Source organism: Carettochelys insculpta, chromosome 25 (genome assembly GCF_033958435.1).
Source record: "Carettochelys insculpta isolate YL-2023 chromosome 25, ASM3395843v1, whole genome shotgun sequence".
Classification (NCBI taxonomy): Eukaryota; Metazoa; Chordata; order Testudines; family Carettochelyidae; genus Carettochelys; species Carettochelys insculpta.
Window position 1 is genome coordinate 14256961 of NC_134161.1, and position 25234 is coordinate 14282194.

General features: G+C 49.7%; 1 pseudogene; it reads right to left on the reverse strand.

Annotated features, from left to right (window-relative positions):
• Window positions 1-216: 216 nt before the first annotated feature.
• Window positions 217-25234, reverse strand: part of LOC142001483 (centromere/kinetochore protein zw10 homolog) — a 29780-nt pseudogene continuing 4762 nt past the window's right edge.

Here is a 25234-nt window from a genome sequence, read left to right on the forward strand (position 1 = left end):
TAGTGGATGCAGTAAGACCAACTAGTGCCAAAGAGTTACTTTCCTTCCTCCAGAAGGTGTTTTCGTAAAGCTTTAGGCATTGGTATAAAAAGGGTTAAATCCCAACAACAGTTTGAAATACAATTTGCTGTGGCTTGCCCAGGAAGAAGCTATGGCAAAGAAGGAAACATGAGGCTATTTAATTTTGGCAAGGGCTGCAGCTCTTCTCTCGGTGTTCTAGAACAGGGCTCGGATTAAGCTCTTTACCTCCATGGGGGAGAACTGGGCAGTGAGGGGCCCTTTGCCATCCGCCCATCTGGAAGACAGGAGAAGGCAATCGTTTTAGTGATCTGCACAACTGCAGGTTAATTCCAAGATCCATTTCTACAACAGTTCTTCTGACCCCTTTAATGAAACCAATGCAGCTCTCTGGCTCTTCCTTCCCAGAGAGTATTCAGATCTGCTTGCTTTACATTGCAAGCACCATTCTAACCTGCATCAATTCCTTTCACTACAGCAATGAGAAGCACCGGCATTGTTACAAGTAAGTCTTGGGCAAGGAGTCACCTCCTTCTCCAGCAGCTTCAGAGGTAGCTGATTATCAGTATGCTAACCACATGGACACAACCTGAGCCCACTATTAAACCAGTCAGATTTAAAGCAACTGATGCATCATGCTCTTGGGGGTTTGCACTACAGAGTGCTTCTTCCTCACAGCTAGCTCAGAACAAACTTACAGCCTGCTCTGCCTGTATTTACTATGTCCAGCAAAAGTCACCCTTGCTTGGGACTGCAAGGCCAGGGGCTGGAGCCAGAGCTTTCAGAAATACCCAAAACTGTTCTGAGGAGCAAACAGGTCAGGTGGTGACAGCGCATTTGGATACAGGGTGAAGTTGCTTTTCCCATTTGCTTTGCATCTCTAAGTTAAGGTTGCCAAAGACGGGCATGCAGAGCAACTGGGGATGGGGACAGCCTGGTTGCAGATGTCTACTGCAGTTATTGCTACCTGCAGTGGTATTTGGCCCCAAACCTCATGTAAAATTCACGTGAATCTCCTTTGTCAGCTGATAGGAACAAGACTCAGCATCTTTAAGTTCAAACTGACCACACAGAAAAGCCTGACCCTTGGCACAACAGCAAGCAGGCAGAGAGAACATCAAAAGTGATGGGCAAAGCACCGAGGTGGCTACAATGAGAGATCCAAAAGGCAGGCCTATGATTACACTGATTTCTGAGAGAACAGAGAAAAGACGTAGGTGAGGTTTTACCCTTTTGCCTTAAGGCACTGGGCAGCGTTCTGTGGTTAGTCACTTTCACACCTCCCCTGCAGTCAGCCATTTTCCCTTTTGCATTCGTCTTTTGCAAAGAAATGGGGAAAAGGCACAAAATTGCAAGAAAACAAAAAGGGGCGACTCCAGGCAGGTGCAATACCCAAAACTACTTGAAATCCTTTATTAAAGCAAACTCCATGTCACGCAGACAGAGCTCCTTGAACTGGGAACACTAGTGGTTTGATGGTGTTATCTATCAGCCTCACACATTTGTGAGAGAATTTCCATGTGCATCAGAAGTCAAGAAAGACACCTACCGATCTACTATGTCTTGGAGATTGGCCTGAAGGATCCTCATCAGCTCTTTGAACATCATCCATTTCTGCACATAGACTGGCACTTCCTCTTGGTATTTCTTATTTTTGTTCTCATCAAGTAATGGAGTGAACACCAGCTGCCCTTCTTCCAGCATGGTCCTGCCCAGAGCATGCAATCTGTCTGTGTTCTCAGCAGAGATATCCTGGAATTGCACACATGGGGAGCACTGTCAATGGAACAATTAAGCATCTTCCAGTACTTAGAGCAGAAGGTGACGTGAAAGGAATGGAAAGCTTTGTGAAGACGATAACTCTGTAACCTAAACTATACTGAACATACTATGCAAACGAAGTTTCTTCTGCTTCCTACCTGCATTTGAACAAGTTCTTGGCATCTGCTCTGCACGGTTTCTGTTGCTTCAAAGGTGCATATGCATCATGGAATGCAGACCTGACCTGGAGGCAGAGAAATCTCACTGGGAGCCATTTTGGGCCGAGCCTAACCCCTCCCAGTCACTTGACCAGAAATCATAAGGTAAGGCCAGGACTACAAAAGCCCAGCCTGAGGGCTCAGTCTGCCTCCAGAGGAATCAGAGGTCTGCCCAGCGCTCCTGATCTGGGAGTCTGAGGACTGGCTAGGACTGCTGGACCTGCAAGCAGCCACAGATTGGCCTGGACCGCCCAGAACTCAGCTGGTCCTGGATCCCCTGAAACCCCCGAAAGACCAACCTGACCCAGAGGAGCAGCCTGAACCCCAGCCCCGGCCTGCATCCCAAGTCTGGTTGGAACAGCAAGACCTGCAAGTGGCCATGGACTGGCCTGGACCCCCCAGGAGACTGACCTCATGCCCAGGTGCACGCTGGGGGTGAGGAGAACAGAAATGGCCCAGGGAGTAGTGAGGACTGTAAAAGGACCTCAAGTCAGTGTGTTGTGGTGTGGATCCCTGCTGACCTGTGTGGCAGACCACGCTGCCACAAGCAGGGCCCTGGGCTGGGATGCACGGGTGTGGGTGGGCCTGCATCCCCTCTGCCACCCACCTACCAGGCGGCAGTCTCCCCCTCTATGCTGTCACAGGCAGATTGCCTGCACCTCTCCTGAACAAGGAGACAGACCTTTTGCTGGGCTGTACCTTGGAACCAGGGCCTGGCCTCTCTGAACAGCTAACTGTGTTTGTTGGCCCGCTGTGAACCAGGGCCTGGGCCCTCCAAATGTGTGTGTTTGGTGACAAGTACCAGAGGGGTAACCGCATTAGTCTGTAGCTGCAAAACAAGATGTCCTGTGGCACCTTATAGATTAACATATTTTGCAAGCGGTACGGACTGATTATGAACATCGATAAAACAAAAACTATGGTATTTAGAGATAAGGAAATAGGAAGGAAGATCAGTGTTGACAGTATTGAACTCGAAAATGTAGAGAAGTTCGCATCTCTGGGGAGCAACATTACGGTCTAGACTGTAAGAAGGAAATAGCGACTAGAATAGCGAAAGCAAGAGCAAATTTGAAGGAGATGGATAAGATCTGGAAAAGCAAAGCAATTAGCTTAAGAACAAAGCTGGGCATCTTGAAAACGTGTGTATTCAGCAGCATGTTGTACAGATGTGAGTGATAATGAAAGATTTGAAAAGAAGAATATTGGCGTTGGAAAGGAGTTGTTATAGAAAGATTCTGAGAATAGGATGGATGCAGAAGGTCACCAATGAGGAATTATATAGGAAGATACAGCCGAAAGAGAACCTGCCGCAGAAGGTTATAAAATGGAAGCTACAACTATTTGGAGATATTTGCAGAATGAACAACGAGAGAAAAATCAAGACCCTGGTATTTGGCATAATGGATGATTCAAATAGGAAAGGCAGACCCCACAGAGAATGGACAGATGATGTAGTAGAAACTAAGTCACTCTGCACTGGATAGGGAAAGATGGAAGGAAATAATGAGAGGCATCAGACACCAACGGGCGCTGAGCCCACAGTTACTGATAAGCTTTCCTGGGCAAAAGTTAATGGTCCAAAGTATCTGCTAGTTTATAAAGGTGCCACAGGCCTTCTGATGTTTTTAAATGTGTTTGTGGCCCCACCCTGAACCAGGGCCTGGGCTCTGTAAACCGCTAGACTGCGTTTGCATTAACGGTGTTGGTTTGCTGTCAGTCCTGACCTAGTGCTAGGATTTCTGGCCTGGGTTTATCTCCTCATTACCTGCCTGACACAAGGCTGGGCTTCTTACCTCTCACCTGCCTGAAGTATGGCCGGGTTTAGTGGACTACTGACTTGGGGGTTTTCGTACCCACAGCAGTGGGGTGGAGTGGCTGCCCAGTGACCTGGCAGAGGTGGAGAAACCTCTTCAGGAAGCCAAACTGGCTCCAAGAACATATTGCTGAGAAGCAAGGAACACTATTATAAAGGCTTGAACACTTCTAGGGAAATTGCGCCAACTACACCAGCCTAAGAAATGTGAGCTTTGAGTTTATTGGCAAATACAGACTGAGCAATCTTCTGGTAAAGGAGCTCATACAAACAAGAGATGCGTTATCTGTCTAATACTCTGCAGGGAGACTTGCACACAGATCACAAATTGTTTCAGACAGATAATCACATTTGGTATGAAAGGGTGTTTGCTTTCAATAATTTAATAGTACAGGGAAATAAAGGCATAGAGGTTGAAACAACCCAATTATTTCGGCAGAGAATCTGCGATGGAGATCATGCACTCATTTTGGTGCCTAGACAAGAAGATAGATTCACGTATGGCCCCAAGTACTGCAGTGGGGAACTGGGGCTCTCAGCTTCCAGACTTCATGCCATAGAACAGAACTATCAGGCCCCAGCTGGTCCCCTGGTTTGCTTCAATACAGCAACCTGGGGAGCCAGCTGTTAAGAATCAGATCTGGGCCTCTAAAAATAGATACAGAAGAATCAGATATCCTTCCATAGGTCAGAAATGCGCCAGAGGCCAGACACTCAACTGGCAAGGGGCTACCTCCATTCTTAGATCAAAAGCAACACGGGAGAGAGTCAGTATAAAAGCACGTGGCCTCTAGACTCACATTGAGAGGGCAGCACAACATAATCACCTTTGTAGGCCTGAGCTACACTGGAAGAGTAGGTGGCATAACTGCATAGGAGAACCCCGCTGGCAGCAGGGAGTGTCCACACTGAAGCAGCACAGATCTGTGGCTGTAGTGTTTTCAATGTAGCCACACCCACACTCTAGCCAGGTCTAGATTCAAATTATCATTAACATGAAGACTTAGAAATGGGAAAGCCATCCGAGGGTAGCACAAAAGGGAAATCACAAGAGGGAGGTGATGAGAAACTCAGTGTCAAAAGGAGAGGACAGGGCTGGGTTGTGGAAGGGCCACTAGAACTCAGGGTTGTCAAATCCAGGTCTAGCCTGGGATTTTAACCCTTTCCTACCACTCCTTTTCCCCCCAAGGGAAAGACACCAGCAGCTGGGAGCAGGGAAGCACACCATGAACAAGCCACACTTGGGTTGAAAGGCCAAGGGATATGTCTGTACTGAGGCTTGGAACTGGATTGAAGAAATGTTCCAGCCTAGTTGTAACATGAGCTGCATACAAAAGCACTTCCACATGGAGGTTAACTGAAAAAATTGTTCCTTAAATCAATGTTTCTCAAACCATGTTCTGCAGAACACTGGTGTTCTGTGAACAACTCGCAGGCATGCTGCACGTGTTTGGAAAAATAATTCAAAATTTTACAATAAGGCTATATTTTCTATAATTAAAACCAAATACTTCTTTATTGCTATGATACCTGATTAAGTTACTTCATTTAGTGTTTGCTGTGTACATTGCTGCCACTTTTTTCTTTTCTAGAAAATTTTCATAAGTGTTCCACAGTCTCAAAAGGTTTAAAAACACTAGCTTAGACTGTGTTAACATATAGCGATCCTGTCCACAAAGCAGCTTCCAGCTAAGGTAGCGTCAGCTGTGGTCAGTGATAGGTGACAAAAGTTATTCTATCAGGCTTGGTAAAGTTTTAGCTGTAACTAGCACTGTGTGTTCCCGTGTACACAAAGTCCAGTTGGGGTATAAATAGTTTAGTCACATGAATGAAGTACAAACAGTTTATCTGTTGTAAGGCTGTGGACGAACATTCTCCAGGTACCCTCTCAATGAAAAGCACCAAAGAGAAGCTGTGTCTTCATATAACACGCAGGGTGAAAGGGGGCTTAAAGCGATGGAGTGCTCTTTCCCAAATGAAAAGGAAATATCTATTTGTCAAGCTAAAGGCCACCAAGGACAAACACGGGGGTGAGTAGGAGTTTTATAAATAGTTTGCCCCATAGATCTCTCCTCCCTCCCCTTCCCACCCCACCAAAAAGCAGGCACTTGTGTAACACTCATGCGCTTACTTGTGGTACATTGGCACTACGTCATAGAACAAATGGAAGATATTTTGCACTGAGTAAGAGCTGTATACAACTGCAAGGCAAAGAGGGTTCACATTAATAACTTTCCCTCAAGAATTTAGAATTAAATTGGGGATACACATCTCCTAGAAGTGGAAGGGACCTTGGGAGGTCATCTAGTCCAGTCCCCTGCCCTTTGAGCAGGACCAAGCACTATCCCTGACATCTATTTGCCCCAATCCCTAAATGGCCTCCTCAACGATTGAGCTCCCAACCCTCAGTTTAGCAGGCCAATGCTCAAACCACTGAGCTATCCCTCCTCCCAATGCATGCAGCAACTGGCACTCTCTTATGCAGGGCTGACAATAGAAAGAATTCAGTGGCTGTGTTAGCCGATGGCCAGGTGAGATGCCACTTAGGCCCTTGTGTATGGCAGAGCCCACCAGTGACCAGGCTGAGAGCAGCTGGGTTCTTTGTTGTGTGTTCAGTTTGCACAGTAACAGGAGGAGTCAGGTTACCACTTAATCAATTACTTTATTTATCTAACAAGTTAATCTCCTACTGCTACAATGTTTGTTTACCCAGTGAGTTAAGCTCTTGTGGTTACAGTTGTTACAAAGTTTATACTTTGATTACAAATAGCTAGCATGCACTCTAATTCAGAGATCTATACTTGTTAAATGCATGCAAAAGAAATAAAAAGTAAAATACCTATCAGGTCTTATTCTCACCCCTGTGTTACCAACGTGGCTTGGCCAGTTTCTCTCTCAGTCCCTTGGGAAAGAGAAGTTACTCACCGTAGTAACAGTGGTTCTTCGAGATGTGTCCCCGTGGGTGCTCCACAATAGGTGACGGGCTTGCCCGGCGCCGCAGATCGGATCTTCCAAGCAGTTTCTGCCGGACCGCGCATGCGCCGGCGCGCGCCGCTCCCTTGCGCGCTCCTGGCCATGTGCGCGATCCGGTCCCCGCCAGTTCCTCGACCAACCGCCTCGGGTGCCCCTGCAAAACACTAACAGAGATCCGAAGCGGGGAGGATGGGCGGGTAGTGGAGCACTCACGGGGACACATCTTGAAGAACCACCGTTACTACGGTGAGTAACTTCTTTCTTCTTCGAGTGTCCCCGTGGGTGCTCCACAATAGGTGACTACCCAGCAGTAACCCAAGATAGGAGGTGGGTAATCGGATTATGTGCAGCTTGCCCCCGAGAGGACCGCTGCAGAGAGACGGGTATCCTCTTGGAATACCCTGTGAAGGGCGTAATGTTTGGCGAAGGTGTCGTAGGATGACCAGGTCGCCGCTCTGCAAACGTCTTTCAACGCAACGCCCTTGAAAAAGGCTGTTGATGCTGCCACCGCCCTGGTGGAATGAGCCCTGGGAGTGGCCGACAAAGGAGTCTTTTTGAGCTCGTAGCACATTTTTATGCAGGATACAATGTGCTTTGAGATTCTCTGCGATGAGAGACCTTCTCCTTTCGATTTGGGAGCGAGGGAGACTAGGAGTCTATCCGTTTTCCGGAAGGACTTGGTCCTGTCTACATAGAAGGCTAGCGCCCGCCTCACATCCAGGAGGTGGAGGCACGCCTCCTCGCTGGAGTTATGAGGCTTTGGATAAAACGAGGGTAGAACAATAGGTTCGTTGATGTGAAACTCGGAAGAAACTTTGGGAACAAAGGCGGGATGCAGCCGTATGGTTACCGCCTCCTTGGAAGAAACAGTGCAGGGTGGCGTTGCCATGACTGCCGCGAGCTCGCTCACCCTACGAGCTGACGTAATTGCAAGAAGAAAGGTCGTCTTTATTGTAAGGAGGCGGAGGGGAACCATGGCCAAGGGCTCGAACGGTGGTCCCATTAGTGTAGTAAGCACCAGGTCCAAGTTCCACGAAGGTGGAATCGGTTTTCGAGGGGGGTAGAGGTTTACCAACCCTTTGAGGAACCCGGTAACCATAGGGTGGGCAAACACCGTGTGCCCTCCCTCCTCATGCCTGAACGCCGAGATGGCGGCAAGGTAGACCTTTAACGAGGATAGCGAGAGTCCTCCTCTCTTGAGGTCCAGTAAATACTCTAGAATTGTAGGTATAGGCACCGAAAGGGGGGCCAGCTGTTTGGTAGAACACCAAGCCGTGAAGCGAGTCCATTTTTGTTTGTAGGTCTTCCTAGTGGAAGTCCTCCGGCTACTCTCTAGGACTTGCTGTACTCCCACTGTGCATGTGCTCTCTAGGGAGCTGAGCCATGGATTAACCACGCTTGCAGTCGCAGGCTTTGGGGGTGCGGATGCACTATGGACCCCTGGGCTTGCGTGAGCAGATCCGGCGCCACCGGAAGAGGCCTCGGTGGACGGTCCGACATGCGCAGGAGTAGGGGGAAACCATTGTTGGCGATCCCACGTTGGGACTATCAGGATCATCCGGGCCCTTTCCCTACTGGCTTTTTGCAAAAAACTTTGTGGATCAGCACTGTGGGAGGAAACGCATAAAGTAGGGGGCCCCCCCACGGGATCGTGAACGCGTCCCCCAGGGACCCCCATCCCAGTCCTGCCCTGGAGCAGAATCGTGGGCACTGCCTGTTGTGCTGAGTGGCAAACAGATCTATTTGGGGAAACCCCCATGCGTGGAAAATCGGCCGTAGCAGATCGGGACGGATCTGTGTGTGAGCGCAAAACGCCTGCTCAGCTGGTCTGCCTTCACGTTGTGCGCACCCGGTAAATATGAGGCTTTCAAAATTATATCGTGGGCGATGCACCAGTTCCATAACCGGACTGCTTCCACGCACAAGGCACGGGATCGGGCTCCTCCTTGCCTGTTTATATAAAACATGGTGGAGGTATTGTCTGTACTGATCCCGACGACTTTGCCTTGTATATGGTCTCGAAAGTGTTTGCAGGCATTGAACACTGCTCTGAGCTCTAGTACATTGATGTGTAGGGACTGCTCCATGGGAGACCACAGTCCTTGAGTCACCTCTTCGCCCATATGCGCTCCCCACCCTATGAGGGAGGCATCTGTAGTAAGGAAAACCGAGATTGGCGGCTGATGGAAGGGTACCCCTGTTAGCAAGTTCCTGGGGTTTACCCACCATTGCAGGGATTTGCGCACCCTGGGTGTGGGCGACACCACCCTGTGAACGGTGTGTACTGCCAGTTTGTATACACTTGCTAGCCAGTGCTGCATGCTGCGCATGTGCAACCTGGCGTTCTGTACCACAAACGTCGCCGCTGCCATGTGGCCCAGCAGCTGCAAGCACGTCAAGACCAGCACCGTAGGGCTGAAGGTGATGACTTGCACGAGGGAACCGATGGCTCGAAAGTGAGCCTCTGGTAGGTATACTCTCGCCGTGACCGAGTTTATGCGAGCCCCTATGAACTCTATGTCCTGTGTGGGGTCTATTTTTGATTTTGCCAGATTGATAACCAGGCCAAGTGAGGAGAACGTGTTTGCTGTGACACGTATCATGCGGAGAACCTCCCCCTTCGAGGCCCCTTTGAGCAGGCAGTCGTCCAGATACGGGAAAATAAATACCCCCTGTCTGTGCAGGTAGGCTGACACCACTGCCAAGGTCTTGGTGAAGACTCTGGGGGCCGAGGAGAGGCCAAACGGTAGGACCTTGTATTGGAAGTGTTTGTTGCCCACCATGAACCAGAGAAATCGCCGGTGAGCCGGATGGATGGTTATGTGGAAGTACGAGTCTTGTAAATCGAGGGCTGTGAACCAGTCTCCATCGTCCAGTGCTGTAAGGATGGAGGCAATTGTGATCATCTGAAAACGTTGCTTGCGTAGATACCTGTTGAGGCCGCGAAGGTCTAAGATGGGCCTCCAGCCTCCTGTCTTTTTCTCCGTGAGGAAATACCGGGAGTAGAACCCTTTCCCTTGCAGTTGCTCCGGCACCCTTTCCACCGCCCCTATGAGCACGAGATGGGCCACCTCCTGCCTGAGCCTGGCTACATGGGAGGCCTCCTGGAGGTGGGGCTTGGGCGGAGGTCGCGGCGGTGGGAGCGACTGGAAGGGGATGGCGTACCCCGTGGCTATGGTCTCCAGCACCCATTTGTCTGTGGTGATCCTTTGCCACTGGTCGTAGAATGGTCGGAGGCGATGGTGAAATAGCTGCTTCGGATGATCTTGTGCAATGGTAGTGATGGCGCAGCCCTGGATCTGTATGTCAAACTTGTGGCCTTTGGCCCCACCCCGAGGATGCACGGCCCTGTTGTGAGCGTCACCTGGGAGTTCTGTGCTGCTGGTGCTGTTGATGCCGCCCTTGCTCGTAACCCCTGTGATACTGGGGGCGCTGTTGCTGGTACTGGTACCGCCTTTGCTGTGGGTAGTACCTTTTCTTTGAGTATGGAGGGGTGTAAATCCCCAGGGTCCTGAGTGTGGCTCTTGAATCTTTACTGGAATGAAGGACCGAGTCAGTTGATTCAGCAAACAGCTTCTGCAAGTTGAATGGAAGGTCAACTATCTTCGCCTGCAGATCCCTCGGTATACCCGAGGTCTGGAGCCAGGACTCCCGTCGCATCACCACTGCAGTTGCTGTGGAACGTGCTGCTGTGTCCGCAACGTCCAAAGCAATCTGAACTCCCATCCTCGCAGCCGCGTAGCCTTCTTGCACTTTGGCCTTGAGGACCGGCTTTTTGTCCTCTGGAAGCGAGTCCATGAGGGAGGTTAACCTGGCATAGTTGTCAAAATTATGGTTCGCCAAGTGCGCTGCGTAATTTGCCATTCGCAACGTTAAAGTGGAGGAGGAGTAGACCTTTCTGCCGAACAGCTCTAGCTTCTTGGCATCTTTGTCCGTTCCCCCTGTTTTAAATTGAGATGTTTTTAATCTTTGTTGCGAGGACTCCACCACCAAGGAGTTTGGCTGTGGGTGGCTAAACAGGAACTCCATGCCCTTCGCCGGCACGAAGTATTTCTTATCCGCTCTCTTTTGGACAGGCGGAATAGTTGCAGGGGTCTGCCATATGGTGGTGGCGGACTCTAAGATCGCTTCATCAAGCGGTATTGCTACTCTGGAGGAGGCCGGAGAGCTCAAATTCTTGAGGAGCTTATGACGTTTCTCTTGCACTTCTGCTGTCTGGATGCCTTGCGTGAAGGCTACCCTCTTAAACAGCTCCTGAAACTGTTTGAGATCATCCGTAGGATGGACGTCCCCCAGGGCCGTGGCCTCATCCGGGGAGGAGAGCGAGGAACCGCTGGGGTACATCTCTTTGGACCCTTCCAGTTCCTGATGGTGATGGTGCACCCTCTCGCTGGAGGTTTGCAAGGGAAAATCTCGGGGTTCCACGACCAGTCCCCCCTGAGATGCTTGAGTCTCTGTCCCCGATCGTGATTGCCCTCGGGGGTACGAGGTAGTGTGTGGGGATCTTTCCCTGGCAGATTGCCGATGGTGTCCATGCCCCGCGTGGTAGGGACGACCATGGCAGTATAGGCACTGTTCCTGGGAAGGTGACCTTGACCACTCCCTTGGTGCGTACCCTCTGTGTCTGGGGGAGGGAGATCGTCGAGACACTGGAGAGAGCGATTTTGCATAATAGTCCAGCGGTTCAAAGCCCAGGAAGGGTGAAGGCGGTGCCAGCCATGGGGAGGCTGATTGTAGGAAAGGAGAAGGGGGCTCCGGGTAGGCTAGGGGGGACCCCTGCCTTCTGGTTGGAGTCTGCAACATGAGCGGAGGGCTGTGAGAAAACAGCTCCACAGCCCTGTCTGGAGAGGGGCTGCAGTGCCTCCTCTTGTGTGCAGCCTTTCCCCTCCCTGGAGGAGGTAACTCCGCCCCCTGATGGGCGGGGGATCCTGGCCCTGTCGGCACCGTGCTAGGCATGCTCGAAGGCGGTGCTGCACGTGCGGTGTCCTTCTGCGCCTGCAGGCTACGTGCCTGCGCGCTCTGCACCGCCGGTTCCCTGGGGGCCGGTGCCGCTGTTTGCGGTGCCGCCGGTACCGGCGCTTGCTTAGCCACCGCCCTGCCTGCGGTGCGGGGCGGCTGGCTGATTATCGGAGGCTGAGCCGCTTCCACGTGGCTCTCCGTGCCGCCGCCGATCAGCTGTTGCTGCGGCTGGGGGCTGCTTGCTCCTCCCGTCCCGCTCACTGTTGCTGCCGGCAGGGATCGGGTTGGAGAAACTTTCTTCCGTTTTTGCGCTGATGGAGTGAGGGAGGCAGCTTTTCTTCTAAGGGCCCCGGAGGGTCCCTCCTGCTGCGGCCGCTCCGGCACATCTGGCTGGAGGGCCTTGTCAAGAAGCAGCAGTTTAATCCGCATCTCCCTGTCTCTCCATGCTCTGGTTGTTAATTTAGCACAGAAGGCGCATTTCTGAGCCACATGGGACTCCCCCCAGGCACCTTATGCATAGACTGTGCCCATCGGACACTGGCATTGCCTCTCGGCAGGACTCACATTTTTTAAAGCCTGAGGAGGACATTGTTGTTGAGTCTGAGTTTTTAAGTGGGTACTTAGCACCTTCTTTGTGCTGTTTTCCCCGTCCGATGGCCTGCCTCAGCAGGAGGGCTGATGGCCCTAGCTCCTGGCCTCCGGCGCTTGTTACTGGGACTGGACTGAGCTGTCCCTCTCGTAGTTTTTTTTTTTTTTCCCCCCCCCCCCCCAAAATAGCAACCGGCTAACTTACAGTAGCCTAAGTAACTGAAAACTTGAAAGAAAAAAACAAATAAAGTCGTTGAATACGCTATTTGGCCTTAGCCTAGTCGGATTCCGTCTGCAGCCGACAGCGGTTAAGAGGAACTGGCGGGGACCGGATCACGCACATGGCCAGGAGTGCGCAAGGGAGCGGCGCGCGCCGGCGCATGCGCGGTCCAGCAGAAACTGCTTGGAAGATCCGATCTGCGGCACCAGGCAAGCCCGTCACCTATTGTGGAGCACCCACGGGGACACTCGAAGAAGAAGAAGTCCTTTGTCCCTTTTTCTCCAGGAGTCAGGCGTCCCTGGGGAGACCCCCATCCTCCTGTCCGGCAGGAAAGATGATTGGAGCTCAAATAGGGGGTCTGCCAGACCCCTCTTTTATACCCATTGGGTCACATAGCCTTCTTCCTTGTTTCAATTGAATTAAACTGTCTGATGCTGGTTCTCACAGGGAGTTGAAGGGTGTAGCTCACACCTGTGAGGTAGACAATTGAGGGCATTTGTTTCTTAATGGGCCGGAAGATTTTCCTCCTGTCTGGGACAAGTGTCCTGGCAAATCAACTGATGGTAATTAGCCAAGAGCAGTCCGAGGCCCAGCTGTTAATTAGCCCATTGTTCTTAGCTTTGTTCTGGAGCTTCGAGACTATGGCTAAGATAAGCCCATCTGCACTCCAGCATTCCAGGGCTGGGCTGTTCCTTTTAACCCTTTCGTGCTCTGAAGTACCTAGGGAAGGCAAGATGGAGTAGAGCAAAAGTGGGGGATTCTGTCTGGCTACACTGTGTTTGGACCCTGAAGTCAGACAGAATCTGCAGAGAAAGGGGAATGATTTTTAGATTAGCTTAAGTACCTGAGCAGCACACGTTCTGCTGGAAGCCAAGTAGGCCTCAGGCTAGATGTGTAATTTCTAGCTTGGAAAGACATCTGGACAGGAGCCGATCAAGCTCATGCAGCCACAGCTGCACAGGTGAGAAGATGGGCTAGCTGCTTCCAGTCCATCCCCCTTAGAAACTTTGGGCACGTGGCCAGTTGGCTTGGCCTGTCCCACCATGCCTACGCTGGTCCCTTTAGCATAGTGCAAGCTCATGCAAGTCTGCCCTCTTGTGCTGCAAATCACACCCTGAGCTCCAGAGACACTTCCCACTTTAGGTTGTGATTGAAATGCTTGGTCAAGGCCAGTATGGCAAACCTGACCCTTGCTAGGTCTGCCTTCCCCCTTGGAGACCTAGCTGGAGGTTCAATTTCAAGAGCAATCCCACCAAGTACCTTGGGGCTCCAATGTGATACATCACTCACCATGGTGTCCTCCAGCCAGCTGCAGCCTCTATAATAAGGCGTTAAGCTAAATCTTTGATAAATGTCACTCCCCTCCCGACAGGCATTGCAACCAGCACAAACACATCTAAAAGCACACCTCACTCGGGAGCGACACACAGACTCTTGCCCTGTGCTTTCTTCCTCAAGGGTGGGGATAAAAGAACATCCACTAACATTCCTTACTGGAGAAAGATAATCACCGTGAGATTGGGAACGTTGAGAGGCACATCCTTTTGTGAAAAGCAGCCACTGTTGGTGGAGATTATCTGAATTACAGCAGCAAACAGGAGTCTGTCATGGACCAGGACCACAGCATGGTAGGCAGTGTGCAACCTAGCCCTCAGAGCACAGGTTTTTAAAGGTCTGCTGTGAAAGCAAACACAAAGCTATCCTAAGCAGAACTGTGACTAAGGGGGACAAGCCAAGTCATTTCAATCACATCCAATTTCTCCATGGCTGCTCAAGATGAATTGTAAGGACTGATTAAATAGACAGCTAGGTCAACAGAAGGCAACACCCAGGAAATCTTACCAAGGCTACTCCCTGAGAGTGTGCAGTGCTACACAAAAATGCTTACAAGGTAGAGGCAGGCACCAGAACAGACCACGTACAGGAGAGAGACAGCTTTAACCCTCCCAACACACACCTGAAAGATGAACACTGCTGAAGCAGACTGGTGGGCTGTTTGTCTGGAATCATCCCTCTCCTGCCAGAACCACAGACTCCAGTTGTCAGGCCTAGCAAATACAGCCTCGAATGCTTGGCTTCTTCAAGTCTCCACCAAAGGCACAACTCAGATTCTTTGCACTCAGCTGATGATGCAAGGAAAACAGGCAGTTCCCTTCCCCCTCACTGGCAGTGACACCTTTACAGTATCTTTGGAGGGGGAAAACATCTTTCCACCACATCAGTAAGAATATAACATAAGAATGGCCATACTGGGTCAGACCAAAGGTCCATCCAGCCCAGCATCCCATCTGCCGAAGGTGGCCAATGCCAGGTGCCCCAGAGAAGGAGAACAGAAGACAATGATCAAGTGATTTATCTCCTGCCATCCATCTCCTGCCCTTGTTCTGAAGGCTAGGGCACCATACTTTACCCCTGGCTAATAGCCATTTATGGACCTAACCTGCAAAAATTTATCAAGCTCTTTTTTAAACCCTAATAGAGTCCTGGCTTTCACAGCCTCCTCGGGCAAGGAGTTCCACAGGTTGACTGTGCGCTGTGTGAAGAAAAATTTTTTATTAGTTTTGAACCCACTACCCATCAATTTCATTTGGTGTCCCCTAGTTCTTGTATTATGGGAAAAGGTAAATAATTTTTCTATATTCACTTTCTCCACACCATTCATGATTTTATATACCTCTATCATATCGCCCCTCAATCGCCTCTTTTCCAAACTGAAAAGTTCAAGTCTCTCAAGCCTCTCCCCATATAGGACCCGTTCCAAGCCCCTAATCATCTTAGTCGCCCTTTCCTGAACCTTTTCTAATGCCAATATATCTTTTTTGAGGTGAGGAGACCACATCTGCACGCAGTACTCAAGATGTGGGCGTACCATAGTTTTATATAGGGGAAGTATGATATCTTTTGTCTTATTATCAATCCCTTTTTTAATAATTCCTAACATCCTATTCGCTTTACTAACTGCCGCTGCACACTGCATGGATGTCTTCACAGAACTATCCACTAACTCCAAGTTCCCTTTCCTGTTCTGTCGTAGCTAAATTTGACCCCATCATGTAGTACGTGTAATTTGGGTTATTTTTTCCCAACATGCATTACCTTACACTTAGCCACATTAAATTTCATTTGCCATTTTGCTGCCCAATCACTGTTTGCTGAGATCTTTTTGTAGTTCTTCACCATCTGTTTTGGTTGACTGTCCTGAACAACGGTGTCATCTGCAAACTTTGCCACCTCACTGCTTACCTCATTTTCTAGATCATTGTAGCCAGACATCCAGCCCCCTCTCAGACCAGCATTGCTGGGAACACAAGGGAGCCAAAACAACAGGGCACTTAAATTCCAGCAGAGCCTTTGAAGCTGTGAGAAGCACAGGTGTGCTGCAACAATGTGCCTCTGGGAACATATACAATGATTAGGCTCACAGCAGACAGAGAAGCTGTGACAGACATGGCTCTTAACCCCAACTAAATAACATGATGCGCACACACACCAACATCCTAGGTGGGAAAATATTTACCCTAATAAAAGGAATGTCCAGTAGTCGAAACTTATTGTTTCTCTCCCTTGCAAGTGTAAACTACTCTTGCAAGAGCTGGCGTCGCCCAGACAGACCAGCCCCAATTTGGCATAAGAAAGGAGAAAGAATAAAGGAGTACAGAAGTATAAGTATGGGACCTACAGCACCATGATTTGAGTGCTTTTCACTATCTATCTGCTGGTCAGATAAGTGACAGCCTCCCAAGGCTTCTGCAGATAAAAGGGTCCCTAAGCATTGTCCCTTATTCGTCTTTCCGGGGAATTGAGTGACCGATCCTGGCTTGGCACCGCTGGAATCGAGATGCAAGAAGGGTAAGAAGCACCCACACCTGATCTCCTATCTTTAGTGTACACATATTTTCTTTTTTTGGGATCCTGGCTTCAGTTTTGTAACTTGTTTGTGTGTGTAACATCTATACATTTAAATAAGTAGGCACTAGCAATTTTGTAACCACATGATTAAAATCTAGTTTAATAAATGTTGGGTAACCGTTTGTGCATAAGTCTGACTTGTTTCTCTGGTTTACTGTAAAGCAGCCAACACAATTAAAGAACCTCAGCCGTTCTGGCTATAAAGCCTGGCCATTAGGTGAGTACTATATTTCTAATGATTGAATCCCTCACAACTAAAACCTGCTTCTTCCTAACAGCTGGTGCTCCCTCCCCCAGAGAAGTATCCTCAGCACGAGAAGATACAATAGCACACTCTGGAAGGAGGGTCCCAACTACAGGATGGTTTCCCTCTGCTCCCATTGACTGCTCTCCTTCCCTGAGCCTTTCATCCTCCATAACAGCATCAGGACTGTCAGATTGGAGGTGGGACAGCCCTATTATGTCCCGGAAAGTCTCATCAACAAACACCTCTGCCTTCCTTAGCTCCTCCAGTTCAGCCACCCTGGCCTCCAAAGCACGCACTCAGTCTGAGGGCCAGGACCTCCTTGCATCGAGCGCACATATACGCCACCCACCCACAGGGTAGGTAGTCATACATACTGCAATCGACACAATAAACAGGATAGCCCCCACTCTGCTGCAGGGCTTCAGCCACCATTTCCTACTCTAATTATATATGAGGGGTTAATTAAATGTTTCAGATAGAAGTTTCAAGGCAATAGAAGTCACTGGCTCCCTCCAAGCTCCCTCTCAAAACTCCCTCCTGTCAGCACGCACCCTGTTCGCAAGCACCCGGTCGCAAAGCTCCCTGGTCGCTTACCTGCAGGGTTTAAGTGCTCCGCCTCCCTGATAGCTCCTCCCTCTGCCTACAGCTCAGCCAATCAGCACATGGAGTTGCAATTCAAACCTAATCCAGACTCTCACCTTCCAACTGCCTGCCTCAGCATAGGGCCTTTCAAACAGACACTCAGCCCAGCACTCCAAACACACACACACACACACACACACACACACACGCCCAAACCCCTCAAATAGAAGCAGCCACTTACCCCAAGGTGCTTCACTTTGCTCCTTCCTTCTCTTCCTCCAGGAGAGCCTCTCAAAACTCCCTCCTGTAAACACGCACCCTGTTCGCAAGCACCCGGTCGCAAAGCTCCCTGGTCGCTTACCTGCAGGGTTTAAGTGCTCCGCCTCCCTGATAGCTCCTCCCTCTGCCTACAGCTCAGCCAATCAGCACATGGAGTTGCAATTCAAACCTAATCCAGACTCTCACCTTCCAACTGCCTGCCTCAGCATAGGGCCTTTCAAACAGACACTCAGCCCAGCACTCCAAACACACACACACACACACACACACAAACCCCTCAAATATAAGCAGCCACTTACCCCAAGGTGCTTCACTTTGCTCCTTCCTTCTCCTCCTCCAGGAGAGCCTCTCAAAACTCCCTCCTGTTAGCATGCACCCTGTTCGCAAGCACCCGGTCGCAAAGCTCCCTGGTCGCTTACCTGCAGGGTTTAAGTGCTCCGCCTCCCTGATAGCTCCTTCCTCTGCCTACAGCTCAGCCAATCAGCACATGGAGTTGCAATTCAAACCTAATCCAGACTCTCACCTTCCATTTGCCTGCCTCAGCATAGGGCCTTTCAAACCGACACTCAGCTCAGCACTCCAAAAACACACACACACACACACACACACACGCCCAAACCCCTCAAATAGAAGCAGCCACTTACCCCAAGGTGCTTCACTTGGCTCCTTCCTTCTCCTCCTCCAGGAGAGCCTCTCAAAACTCCCTCGTGTTAGCACGCACCCTGTTCGCAAGCACCCCATCGCAAAGCTCCCTGGTGGCTTACCTGCAGGGTTTAAGTGCTCCGCCTCCCTGATAGCTCCTCCCTCTGCCTACAGCTCAGCCAATCAGCACATGGAGTTGCAATTCAAACCTAATCCAGACTCTCACCTTCCAAGTGCCTGCCTCAGCATAGGGCCTTTCAAACAGACACTCAGCTCAGCACTCCAAACACACACACACACCCCCAAACCCCTCAAATATAAGAAGCCACTTACCCCAAGGTGCTTCACTTTGCTCCTTCCTTCTCCTCCTCCAGGAGAGCCTCTCACAACTCCCTCCTGTTAGCACGCACCCCGGTCGCAAAGCTCCCTGGTGGCTTACCTGCAGGGTTTAAGTGCTCCGCCTCCCTGATAGCTCCTCCCTCTGCCTACAGCTCAGCCAATCAGCACATGGAGTTGCAATTAAAACCTAATCCAGACTCTCACCTTCCAACTGCCTGCCTCAGCATAGCGCCTTTCAAACAGACACTCAGCTCAGCACTCCAAACACACACACACACACACACACACACACACACACACACACACACACACACACACACGCACGCCCGCCCAAACCCCTGAAATAGAAGCAGCCACTTACCCCAAGGTGCTTCACTTTGCTCCTTCCTTCTCCTCCTCCAGGAGAGCCTCTCAAAACTCCCTCCTGTTAGCACGCACCCTGTTCGCAAGCACCCGGTCGAAAGCTCCCTGGTCGCTTACCTGCAGGGTTTAAGTGCTCCGCCTCCCTGATAGCTCCTCCCTCTGCCTACAGCTCAGCCAATCAGCACATGGAGTTGCAATTCAAACCTAATCCAGACTCTCACCTTCCAACTGCCTGCCTCAGCATAGGGCCTTTCAAACAGACACTCAGCTCAGCACTCCAAACACACACACACACACACACACACACACACACACACACACACACACACACACGCCCAAACCCCTCAAATAGAAGCAGCCACTTACCCCAAGGTGCTTCAATTTGCTCCTTCCTTCTCCTCCTCCAGGAGAGCCTCTCAAAACTCCCTCCTGTTAGCATGCACCCTGTTCCCAAGCACCCGGTCGCAAAGCTCCCTGGTCCCTTACCTGCAGGGTTTAAGTGCTCCGCCTCCCTGATAGCTCCTCCCTCTGCCTACAGCTCAGCCAATCAGCACATGGAGTTGCAATTCAAACCTAATCCAGACTCTCACCTTCCAACTGCCTGCCTCAGCATAGGGCCTTTCAAACAGACACTCAGCTCAGCACTCCAAACACACACACACACACACACACACACACACACACACACACACACACACACACACACACACACACACACACACACACACACCCCTCAAATAGAAGCAGCCACTTACCCCAAGGTGCTTCACTTTGCTCCTTCCTTCTCCTCCTCCAGGAGAGCCTCTGAAAACTCCCTCCTGTTAGCACGTACCCCATTCGCAAAGCTCTCTCGTCGCTTACTAGCGGGGTTTAAGTGCTCGGCCTCCCTGATAGCTCCTCCCTCTGCTTACAGCTCAGCCAATCAGCACACGGAGTTTCAATTCAAACCTAATCAAGACTCTCAGGTTCCAACTGCCTGCCTGAGCTCGCGGCCTTTGAAACAAACACTCAGCTCAGCCCTCCAAACTCCAAACAAACAAACAAACAAACAAACAAACACAAGCCCAAAACCCCCAAATATAAGTAAGATCTTAGCTTGGTGAATGCACCAATTTTTATCCTGATCTGCTAACAGGAATGAAGATCTTAAGTTGCCTTTTTCAACACTAGCATTTTACCATGTGTCAAATACCATGTCAGCTAAAAAAAGCCCGTTTCAACAGACACGTAGGGGCCATCACCACTCAGTGTTGCACCTGGAAAAAAGGTTGCACAACAGATATTCCTGTGTGCTAGATTAATATGGGAATTTGGTCTCCATTTAGGAAATCAGAGGCTTTCACAAACAATTTCACCTTGAGTCTGTTCTGGTCTGGCTGTGGTCTGAAGAAGTGGGTCTGTCCCATGAAAGATCACCTAATAAATTATTTTGTTAGTCTTTAAAGTGCTACTTGTCTGCTTTTTTGTTTTGATAGTACATAGACAAGCACAGATTTCTCTGTTTCTAATTCCACCTTGATTATTTTCAGTGAACTCCATTTTCTGCCCTTTTAGGAGTGGTGCCTGTAACCAGGAACTGGTAACAGAAGCATCCCTTGGGCTCTACCCACAAATTCAGAGTTCTTACCACTGATTTGTGCTGGTTGTAGCTTTCAACAGGATTTAATAAGCCGACTCCATCAGCTTCTCCATGGACACACTGATGCAGAAGGTAGGCATGGAATACCTGTGCTTGCTCAGGCTGATCTCATTCTCCCAATCTATCAGCTCACTAGGTAGTGTTTTGCAGGCTTTCCATGTTTTTAAATGATCCTCTGAACCAGGATCAGGCAGTTTTGGTATTGCTATGTGTGATGGAGTGAGGGGGAGTGCATGTGTGAGGCTCAGGCTGGATGTGTGTGAGACAAGCAGAGCAGCTCTCAGTGACTAAGGATGACCCCTGGGGCTATAACCTGGGCTGGCAGGTAATACCTCTGTCCTGAACAAAGAGGAGGGAGGATCCAAGCTGGGTTTGAATCGGGGGGGTGGGGGCAGTGGTTCGAAGCTGGTGGGGAGAGGGAGCTGGAAGGCAGCCAGCCGGGAGAGGGGGAAGCTACACCCCAGAGGGGCCCCCCTCGGGCTCCTCTCCCCAGGACGGGTTGGAATGACTGTCTCTAATTGCTGCACTGACACTTCTGTGAGAAACTGGGCCTCTGTCGCCTAATAAACTTCCTGTTCTACCTGCTGAGTGAGAGTCACTCCTGCCTGCAGATGGGGTGCAGTGCATGGGGACCCCTGAACCCCATCACACGATGGAAGAATCAGGTGTGATCTAAAAGACGAGATAAGAGGCACATATTACAGTATGGTTCCTAGAGAATGGATACAGCAAAAGATGAATTACGAAGACCCTATGTACACACCACTCCGAGAATTCCATGGGCCTCCACCAGAGCTAGTCTGAGGGGCTCATAAATTTATATAGCACGATAACAGTTGACGGTGGGATACACAGCAGTCAACTATCCCATTCTTCAGCACAGTTTAAATGATCTTTTCTATTTACATTTCTACTAGCTATGGCAATTTCCAGAAAAATGCATAAGACCAGCCATCTCCTTGTGAGGAAGGCTTCAGCCTGCTATTTCAAAAAACATATTCAGCTCGGTAGTTAGAAAATCAACTCCACAGAAAATGCACTTGAGGGCCACCCAAAGCTTGAAGAAACAACTGTTTCTTGCAGAGTTCACACAAGTAACAAAACCAAAGCAAACCTCTATAAAACCAGACTCATTGTTTTTAAGCTGCTCTCCTTCACTGGCTAGGTGGTTTCTTACAAACGTGTACATTATAAATTGTCATCTCTAGCACCTTTACAGTGTTGTGTATGTCTGATGTCATCAAGTTTCTGGCTGCCACCTGCACTATCATGTCCTGGTATTTTTTGTTCGCAAAGTGAGAAACAATGTTGCAGGTGTATTTCAGTAAATAAGTGGCATCAGTGTCCAACAACAGGGTGTCAGTGATGGTGGACCCGAGGTACATGAACTCATGGATGACCTCTAACATATAGTTGTCAATGCTGATTGATGGGGATTCAGCAACATCCTGACCGAGTACGTTTGTCTTCTTTAGGCTGATGGTAAGCCCAAAGTCCTTGCACGCTTTGGAGAACCGATCCAGCAGTTTTTGAAGCTGGTCTTCTGTGTGAGACACTACAGCAGCATCTTCTGTGAACAGCATATCTCTGATGAGGACTTCCCGCACCTTAGACTTAGCTTTCAGCCTTGCAAGGTTAAACAGTTTCCCATCAGATCTTGTGTGCAGCAAGATGCCCTCTGTTGAAGATCCAAAGGCATGCTTCAGGAGGAGTGCGAAGAAGATCCTGAACAACGTCAGAGCAAGCACGCATCCTTGTTTGACGCTGCTCCTGATTCTGAAAACATCCGATAATGCGCCGTCATATTGGATGGCTCCTCTCATGTCTTCGTGGAATGACTGGATCATCTTGAGTAACCGTGGAGGACAGCCTATCTTGTGGAGCAGTTTGAACAGACCATCCCTGCTGACCAAGTCAAAGGCCTTGGTCAAGTCGATGAAGGCTATGTAGAGTGGCTTCCTCTGCTCCCTGCACTTCTCCTGCAGCTGCCTGAGAGAGAAGACCATGTCAATGGTAGACCTCTTTGCACAGAATCCGCACTGCAATTCGGGGTACACCCTCTCAGCAATCTTCTGGAGTCTGCCAAGGATGACGCGAGCAAACAGTTTACCAGTGACGCTTAGGAGGAAGATTCCAGGAGGATCGGAAAAGTGGACACAACTCTGTCCAGACTCAGCAACAGAGTGTGGAATAACAACAAGCTGTACACTCACACCAAAATGCAAGTCTACAGAGCCTGCATCCTCAGCACCCTCCTTTATGGCAGCGAGACTTGGACCCTGTATGCCCGCCAGGAAAAGAGGCTGAACGTCTTCCACTTGCGCTGCCTCAGGCGCATCCTTGGAATATCATGGAAGGACAGAGTGACCAACACCGCCGTCCTCGAGCAAGCTGGAATCCCAACCATTCACACCCTCCTCAGGCAGCGTGGGCTCCGCTGGCTTGGCCACGTCCACAGGATGAATGGTGGAAGGATTCCAAAAGACATCCTGTATGGTGCGCTAGCCTCTGGCAAAAGACCTCCCGGATGCCCCCAGTTGCGCTACAAAGATGTCTGCAAGAGAGACCTCAGAGAGGTAGACATCGAGCTGGACAACTGGGAAGAACTAGCAGACGACCACAGCAGATGGAGGCAGGGGTTACACAAGGGCCTTCAGAAGGGCGAGATGAGGATCAGACAGCTAGCAGAGGAGAAGCGAGCACACAGAAAGCACACTAAGGACTTGCCAGACACCCACCACATCTGCAAGAGATGCAGCAAGGACTGTCACTCTCGTGTGGGTCTTCATAGTCACAGTAGACGCTGTAAATGAAGTCCTCAGTTGAAACTATAAAGGGTGTGATCCATAGTCTATGTAGACTGAAGGATGCCTACTACGTGGCATCACCTTTTAAAAATCCCATGTTCCTCAAGCTTTTCTCAAATTCCTCTGTGATTTAATCACCTGAGAAGAGATCGAAACACACACAATGTTCACAGTATTCTGGGTTGTGAGTCAGTGTGTTCATAATCAAGATGTGGACGAAGAGTTTGAGGTTACAGCTTTGAATCTGGCTGAGGTAAATATTGAAGTCAAACTGTAACCACCTGACAGCACTTCCATGGCCCATGAAAGATGTCTATTTTCAGTCGAAGCCCATGAACTTGTGTTCAGTACAAAAATATTACAAGCTGGAACCTTTCACCAACACAACGGCCCAGAACCTCAAAATGAAGTCAGGTCCCTAACTCCCATTGTGTTCCAGAGTAGTTAGGTACCGAATACAATTTGTGAACTGAGATTAAGTTCTACTTTTTGAGATTTAAAATAATAAAGACCTTTGCCCAACACTTTAACACAATTAATCATACCATAAATACAATTAAATTAAGTCTCCACAGCACTGAAGTCAGTTCCAGGGGAACTTAGCCAGCACTTGGCAGCATGTCCTGCAAGTCACCAAATCTGTAGAGCCTTGCAAACCTGCACATATCCAGGGCTCACTCTTACAGATATGGATTCAGGTACAAATTTTATATCTAGAACACTGCAAATTTGCAGATACCTGCTTTGTGTCTGCAAGTATCCGTGTATATTGCCGCAGCTCATTTCTGCAGATACGGATTTTGTATCTGCGCTGGCCTCAACAAATCTGGGTTAGTTTGGACCAAGGAGAGAGGGAGGAAGTCCCAGCCCTCACTTCCACACTCTTCTTTACAACACAAGTCCTCCTTGTTGAAGACTTATGCTGACTGCAGCTTCTCTAAGAAAAGCTAAGAGGTCTTAAGCTAGTTTGAGCGGTGCAAATGGACTTGGTGCTTCTCTCTTCAACTGAATATGGCTGATCTTTATGCCTGGATACAGAACAGAGCAAAACACATCGCAAAAAAAATTGCACCCTGCTTGGCGCTGCATGAATAGGAGACACTGCTTAAAGCGAGATTGACTATTGTAGCACAGTATAAAGATCGGACTACTCCAGTGACTGACGAATCTGCACTTCTGGGCTTGATATTACATTGATCTTACATGTTTTAAGACATACCTCTATGTACTGCACTAGTTTTTTGCTGGAATCAGGTACACCTGGCATTCCTGAATAAGGCAGTTGGACATTTCCTCCAGATCATGTCACCCAGCACCTCTGCCAATACCACTGTAGAGTCCCTGTCATCTTCCCCACACACACTGAGAGAAGCACCTAGATTCAAAGCAAAGGTCACGCATGCTGCAGGGCATAGAAGCTCCTTGTACCTCGCAATCCCTTCCACATCCTGTTGTGAGCTCAGAACAGGAAGTGTCAAAGGGTCGACCATTACATCTGATGTTCTCTGGTCTCAGACCATGCGCAAGGCTTGCGGAATTGCCTGCCTCAGGAGTCACCGCATTTAAGACCTGTTAGCCTGCCCCTCTGTTCCCCAGAAGTTTGCTCAGCATCTGGAATGTCCCTTGTTCACACACTCTGAAGTGACCCCCCCCCCATGCCTAGGCCTAGACAGGATTTTCCATAGATTGCACCATGCATGCCAGCTCTTGTCTTCAGCTCCCCAGAGCTGCTCACAAAGCTTAGCTAACAACTGTTTCTCTACAGAGCTAAAACATTTCTTAGATGCCCTCGAAGCTAAACTCTCTTTGTTATGGGTTTCTCCTGAGTGCTCAGAGCCATTGCTGCTGCTGTCACTCAAACCCCACTTCCTCGT